Below are 7,727 nucleotides of genomic sequence, written 5' to 3' on the forward strand. Positions count from 1 at the left end.
GGCAGATACCTATACCACTAAGAAGAATCGCTCCCCATAGTTATCTATGCAAGCATCCTCAAAGAGGGTGGTCCTTGTTAGTCACCCCTGCCCCCATACTGCTTGTGAGCCCCCACAGCCTCCTGTGAGAACGTGTTAGCCAGCCCAAGTCGTGAAGGTCTTGTGTGACTATCCATGCTTGCTCTGATTTCAAGAGGACAGGCAGAGGTCTGCTCAAAGGCTGCCCGAAGAGTGCACCACAGGCAGGCTGGTGGCGTGTGCCTATGATTCCAGCACTACGGAGACAGAGGCAGGAGGATTACCACAAGTTTGGGGCAGCCAGGGCTGTGGAGTGAGTGTTCAGGCGAAAGCTTCACCCAGCCCCAAGTATCCATATATCCAAAGAGTCTGGGATGTTCTGGTGGAAGCTCCACCCCAACCCCCTCCCCCATCTTTCTCCAAACCCTGCTGCACCTCAGAAAGCCTGCCAAGTGATGACCCCTCCCCCAGAGATGCTGAAGAGTACCACAGGGTATTTAAACTGCTCCCCAGAAAACAGACATGTGATTTTCCGGTCTTCCTTTCCCGCCTCCTCTCTGGGGTCTGGAAAATCATCCGGGAGTGCTTTTTTTTAATCCATTAAACCTGGGCTTTTTCTAATTCGGTTTGATTTGGTCTGATTTGGACTGCTGCGTTTGCAGAGAGGCTTATCGAGGTACAGAAACTTTTTAGTGAGATCCTGCCTTCAAGAAAGCGCTGAGGAGCGTCACTCAGAGTATTCACCTGGCATGCGGGAAAACCAAGGTTCCATCCCCACCAGTACACAAATCCGGCAAGAGTGGTGTGAGGTATGACGTCATAGTTGTGATCCCAGCACGCAGGAGGTGGGGGCAGAGGATCATGCATGAGTTCAAGGCCATCTTCAGCTATGTAGCAAGTTTGAGTTTGAGGCCAGCCTAGAATACATAAGAACCATCTACGAGAGAGAGAGAGAGAGAGAGAGAGAGAGAGAGAGAGAGAGAGAGAGAGAGAGAGAGAGAGAGAGAGAGAGAGAGAGAAACTCACCAGATTTGCCAAGGACCAATCAGCTTGGCTCTGGGGATGAAATACCCACTTATTGGGAGAGCAGAAAGCAGGGCTCTGGCCGAAACCACTTTGTCTTCAACAGCAGCTTTTAATCCCTTTGTCTGGAGAATGAAATCAGTTCCCAGAACACCGAGGTTATTAATAACTTTGGGACTTTTTCCCAGTCTCCGAATCAATTGGCAGAAGTCTCTGGTTATTCCCTCCTGGATGCTCCTATTATTTCGTCAGGAAGTGACTTTCTCTTCAAGAACCTGCGCTGATGTTTATCCTGCTTGAAGTTATGCAGGACCGCTACGTAGCTCACCCCACAAGGAGGCCCGCCTGACCTTGAGGCTTCTGGAGTAAGCTAAGAGTGTGGCTGCATCTTAGCTCACTGTCTCCTGGGAAGTCCAGTGTGCACCTCCCCTCTCAGATGGCTCTTCACTGCCAAGTGCAGTTCAGAGTGTTGACAGGGAACCATGGAGCCGGCCCGATTTAGATTGAGGTCACTTTGAGCTGACGCCTCCCTTTGTGCTGGTGGCAGTCATCTGGGTAGGTCACAGGCAGGGCCACAATCTCTGTCTGGGCACCGTGTGGTGGACACTTCTTCCAGAGAAACTACTGCAGTCCGCAGCTCCCCTGGCATGGGGGCACCCTAAGTGCCTGTCAGAGGGTGCCTTCTACTCTGCATCTCTTCTGTCACCCTTCCTGAGGGCCCAGCCATGCCTGTGCCCCCCACAAATCTCACTGCAGCCCCTCTGTTCCTCACCTGCTTTCTTAACTTCTGCAGACTCACCTGCTCACAGCCAAACCGCAAGGGGTTGTATCATCATCCTAATACTGCTGGGCACAGTGGGGCACCCAGGCCTGGTGTCACTTGCTACTAGCTGAGCTGAGAAGTAAATATGAGCTCATGCTGCAGGAGGATGAGTGATATGGCTGGCAGGTAAAGACTCTTGCACTAAGGGTAGCATCCCCGGGGCTCGGGGAGGTGGCTTACTAAAGTGCTTTCTTGCATAATCTTGAGGACCTGAGTTCAGATCCCCAGCACCCATGTCAAAGCCAAGCACAGCAGTGCACATCCTGCGTCCCAAATCTGGGGACCGTGTGGGGAGGCACACCAAGAGACATCTCAGGGCATGCTGGTCAGATACTAGGCAATTCACGGGCGTCAGTTTCAGCGAGAGACCCTGTCTCAAGAAATGAGGGCTCAGCTAGTAAAAAATAGCTGGCCCAGAAGTCTGGTGATGTGGGTTCAATTCTTGGAGACCATATAAAATTGAAAGGAGAGAAGCGAGTTCTCAAAGTTGTCCTGTGACCTCCATGAGCATGCAGTAGCACATGTGTGTCCCCCATCACACAATGTACAAATGCACACACACGTGAGCACATGTACACACGCATGCACACACGCACACTGTAATAATAAATTGAAGACACTGGAAAGGTCTGCTTTTCCAGAGAACCCAGGTTCTATTTCTAGCACCCACATGTCAGCTCACAAACATGTAACTCCAGTTCCAATGTCCTCTTATGCAGGCTTATGCAGGCACTGTATGCACATGGTGCTCAGACATACATGTAGGCAATCACTCACATACAATAAAAATTAAAAAAATCTAACAAAAAAATGTAAAACAATAAGGTAGAGAGTGATTAAGGAAGATATCTGACATCTTCATCTCTGGTCTCCAATGTATATGTGCAAGCGCACACACGTATGTGAATATGTATATATATATAATATATATTCTGTCTATTTATATATTATGTATCACAAACTCACGCATGCAAACAAACAAATAAAAAGTGTGGTACTATGACACTCCAGCACCAGCCTCATCTTTCGCTGGAGACCTCAGCTGAAGCTGTTGGCGCTATTTGGGAAATAACCAAGCCAGCTTAAAGATAAACAATTATATTTTTAGTTGTTATAAGGGGAAAGCCATGCCACAAGAATGGGAAGTCCGAGTTCTGCTGCATCCGGCAGGAATCTCCCAGAGAGAGTGTGCACCTGGTCCATCCCAGTTTTCTTTCTGGGCTCCAGGTAGCCACACCTTAACTAGGCTCCACTTCTTAAAGGTGATTGGTTTTTTATGAAATTCAGAGGCCTGCAACACACTTCCAATCAATAATTGATCAATTTCTGCATTACCTTGTGCTAGAATACCTGGAAGACCTGTATGGGATCAGATGTGTGTTATGTACATAGGACAAAGCCTATTCCTGATCATGTATTGCACCTGGATAACAATGAAATCAATTCTGTATCATCTGGTATAAATTCAGTTGTTCCAATATGCAAGATAATCCTTTCTGCATATTGTGAATCAGTAACTATATTAAGAGGTTCTTTAAAATCCCTTATCACCATAAGAATGACAAATAATTCTGCCTTCTGGACAGAATTATAGGGCTTTGTTCCACCTTACTCAATTCATCTGATTTGTAACCTGCCGTCCCTGATTTATTAGCATCAGTATAAAATGTACGGGCTCCAGTTATTGAAGCATCATGTACAATTTGAGGAAGACTCCAAGAAGTTCTCTTTATAAGGTTAAGTCTATCACTTTTTGGATAATTGAATTAATTTGTCCCAAATTTATTTATTTATTGGTTTTTCGAGACAGGGTTTCTCTGTGGTTTTGGAGCCTGTCCTGGAACTAGCTCTTGTAGACCAGGCTGGTCTCGAACTAACAGAGATCTGCCTGCCTCTGCCTCCCGAGTGCTGGGAATAAAGGCGTGCGCCACCACTGCCCAGCTTGTCCCAAAAAATTAGCACAAGTTTTTTGCCATGGTTCATTGTCTTCCCATAACTTTTATTTCATCAGTAGTAAAAGACACTATAATTTCTGCTGGGTCTATACCTGCTAGTTGACGAAGTCTCAATTTACCTTTTATAATTAATTCAGAGACTTTTTCCACATAAGTTTTTAATTTTTTACTTGGTTTATGTGGTAAAAAGATCCATTATAAAATAATATCATCCCTCTGCATTAAAATTCCTGTAGGAGAGATTCTGGAAGGCAATATGACTATAATACAACTAAGATTTGGATTTACTCTATCCGGATACATGTGCCTTCTGTAATTTTTCCTCAACCATTGTCAGTTCCTTTTTTGCTTCAGCTGTTAATTCTCTGGAACTATACAAATTTTTATCATCATCTAAGATTTTGTTTAAATGAATTATTAGATCAGGTGCTATCCCAACAGCTGGTTGTAGGCTGGATATGTCTCCTAACAATCTTCAAAAGTCATTAAGAGTCTGTAACTGGTCTTTCCTAATTTGTGCCTTTTGTGTTCTAATTTTTTGTAAACTTATTTTATAACCTAGATAACTGACATAATCTCTTCTCTGTATTTTTTTTCAGGAGCAATCTGCAATCCCCATTTAGGTAAAACTATCTTTACTTCTTCAAACATTCTTTCTAAAGTATCTATGTTTGAATCAGATAGCAAAATGTCATTCATGTAATGGTAAATTATAGACTTAGTAAATTGCTTACAGGGAAGCTCTGTTAACCAATCACCTTTAAGAAGTGGAGCCTAGTTAAGGTGTGGCTACCTGGAGCCCAGAAAGAAAACTGGGACGGACCAGGTGCACACTCTCTCTGGGAGATTCTTGTGGGACACAGAGGAACTTGGACTTCCCATTCTTGTGGTGTGAGTTTCCCCTTGTAACAATTAAAAATATAATTGTTTATCTTTAAGGTGGCCTGGTTATTTCCTGAATCAAGCTAACTTCCCCACGTTGGGTGCCAAGTGTTGATGGAGAGAGGGCCTGCTTTTTGTCTCGGCCACCGGGCTAGCTTACACCCAAAATAACCATACAGGAATTGTATTAATTAAATCACTGCCTGGCCTATTATCTCTAGCCTTTATTGTCTAACTCTCACATCTTGATTTATCCCATTTCTATTAATCTGTATCACCACGAGGCCGCAGCTTACCCGGAAAGATTCAGCATGTCTGACCTGGCAGCTCCATGGAAGTTCTCTCATTCTACTTTCTCTCTCCCAGAATTCAGTTCTGTCTTCTCCGCCTACCTAAGTTCCGCCCTATCAACTAGGCCAAGGCAGTTTCTTTATTCATTATCCAATGAAAGCAACACACAAACAGAAGGAACTCCTATACCACTCTGCTTCCTGTCCACTGAACAGCATCAAAGCTTTGTCCATCCCTCGCTCTGAGCACACATCACTTTTTCTGTACATCTTTCATTATGGTAAACTCTACCTGTGTTTACCATCTCAACCTTTTTTCTTTTCTTTTTAAAGACAAGGTCTCAATAATCAATTCCTAGCTCAAGCTAGCCATGAACTCCTGACTCTTCCAATTCTGCCTCCCAGGTACCTCCCAGGTGCTGCTGTCAGAGTTACTGTGCTGTTGCTGTGAAGAGACGCTATGGCCAAGGCAGCTTATGAAAGACAGCGTTTCATTTGCAGCTGCACACAGCTTCAGAGGGTTAGTCCATGGCCACGATGGGCTGGTGCTTCGGGGTTCTATAAGAAAGCAGGCTGAGCAAGTGATGAAGAATAAAACAGGAAGCAGCACTCTTCTCTGGACCCTGCATCAGCTCCTGCCTCTGTGTTCCTGCCAATGCTTGGCTCCTGCCTTGACTTCCCTCAATGGACTGTGATGTAATCCAAATAAGCTCTTTCCTCTCATGGTACTTTGGTCATGGTAGTTCATCACAGCACCTGACATCCTAAGACAACCACCAAGCCAACTCGGTAGTCCGTGCTCTATTATGTATTTATCTTAAATTATTTTAGATTTATTTTTATGTGTTTGAGTATTTTGCCTGCATACATTTATATGTACCATATGCATGTCTGGTGACCTTGGAGATCCAAAGAGTACATCAGATCCCCTGAAGCTGGAGCTACAGATGGTTGTAAGACACCATGGGTCCTGGGAGTAAAATGTCAGGGGCCGTTTCCTCCTAGGATTATTGCAGGAACCATCACTTTGGGGAGTCTGCAGAGAACCCCACACCCCTAATTGTGTTAGGAATCGTTCTATTGACAGAGCCTACCTCACACCCAAATTGGCTGTTAATGAGAGCTATCTGTTAGCGGAACCCACCCCACACTCCAAACTATCTAGAGAACTAGGTGTGTCAACTCCTAGTTGTGACTTCCTGGCCTACGTGACCTGACCGAACGTAACCTCCTGGCCTACGTGACCAATGTGAAACACGTGACCAACGTAAACTATGCGGCAAGAGTCCAGGCCCCTGTGCCCACCCCCCAACTCCATACCCTATATAAGCTGTAACCTGTCTCTAATAAACGGAGGCTCTGACAAACCTAGCATGGCCTCCTTCTTCTCTCTCAGCCCATTATCTTCCAGATAGTACCTCTCCGTGACCCTGGAATAACTGAACTGCCAGGCAGGTTACAAACCCTAGACTAAGTAACCCGCCAAGGCAATCAACAGTAAAATTCAGGTCATCTGCAAGGGCAAGTTCTTAACTGATGAGTCATCTTTCCAGTCCTCAGTTGTTTTTAATTATCAAATTTTAAAAGTTTGACTATCTTATACATGCATTCAATGCATTGTGCTCAGATTCTCTTCCCACGCCCACTGGCTCTTTACTTCTTTCCCACTGTTCCCTTGCTACTTTCATGACTATGAGCATGGCTTTGTGGAGGTGGGATGGAGGGTGTGTGTGTGTGTGTGGGAAGTGGGGGTTTGTGTGCGGGTTCATGGGAATATGGGGGGTTGTATGTAGGGGCTATGTATGTGTTTATGAGGGGACTGCATGTGGAATTGTGTATATGTGTCAGAGTTGTATGCAGGGATCCAAGGATACCTAAACATAATACAGGCAATCCAATTTAAAAAATGGGGTACAGACTTAAACAGAGAACTCTCAACATAGGAATCTCAAATGACCAACAGACACTTAAGGAAATATTCAATATCTTTAGCCATCGGAGAAATGCAAATCAAAACAACTCTAAGATTCCATCTTACACCTATTAGAATGGCCAAGATCAAAAACATTGATGACAACTTATGCTGGAGAGTTTGTGGAGTAAGAGGAACACTCCTCCACTGCTGGTGGGGGTGCAAACTTGTACAACTGCTTTGAAAATCAGTATGGTGATTTTTCAGAAAATAAACAATCTTCTTAAGACCCAGCAATACCACTCTGGGGCATATACCCAAAGGATGATCAATCATACAACTGATGTGGGATTCTCCTCTGTATGCTGTAAATATGTTTTATTACCAATGGTTAATAAAGAAGCTGCTTTGGCCAATGGCAGGGCAGAATATAGCTAGGTAGGAGAACTAAACTGAATGCAGGGAGAAAGAAGGCAGAGTCAGGCAGATGCCATGTAGTCGCCCAAGAAGCAAGGGGTAACAAACCACGACGAGCCTTGTGGTAAAATATAAAATAATAGAAATAAGTTAACTTAAGATGTAAGACCTAGTTAGGAATATACTTGAGACATTGGCTGGTCTGGCTGAGCGTTAAGGGGCAGGAGGGAAGCCACAAGAGATCTTGCCTTTCTTCCTGGTATTGGTGCAGGTGCTTTCTTCCTTAGAGCCTCCACCCTCCTCCACTCCTCTTGTACCTCAGTGTGCCCTCTTACTACCCAGGGTACCTACACTAGGGACCCCACTCTTGAGATGCCGACCAAGCTTCCCAGCCACTGTGTTCCCCA

This window comes from Microtus pennsylvanicus, chromosome 10 (assembly GCF_037038515.1).
Source record: "Microtus pennsylvanicus isolate mMicPen1 chromosome 10, mMicPen1.hap1, whole genome shotgun sequence".
NCBI classification, from domain to species: Eukaryota; Metazoa; Chordata; class Mammalia; order Rodentia; family Cricetidae; genus Microtus; species Microtus pennsylvanicus.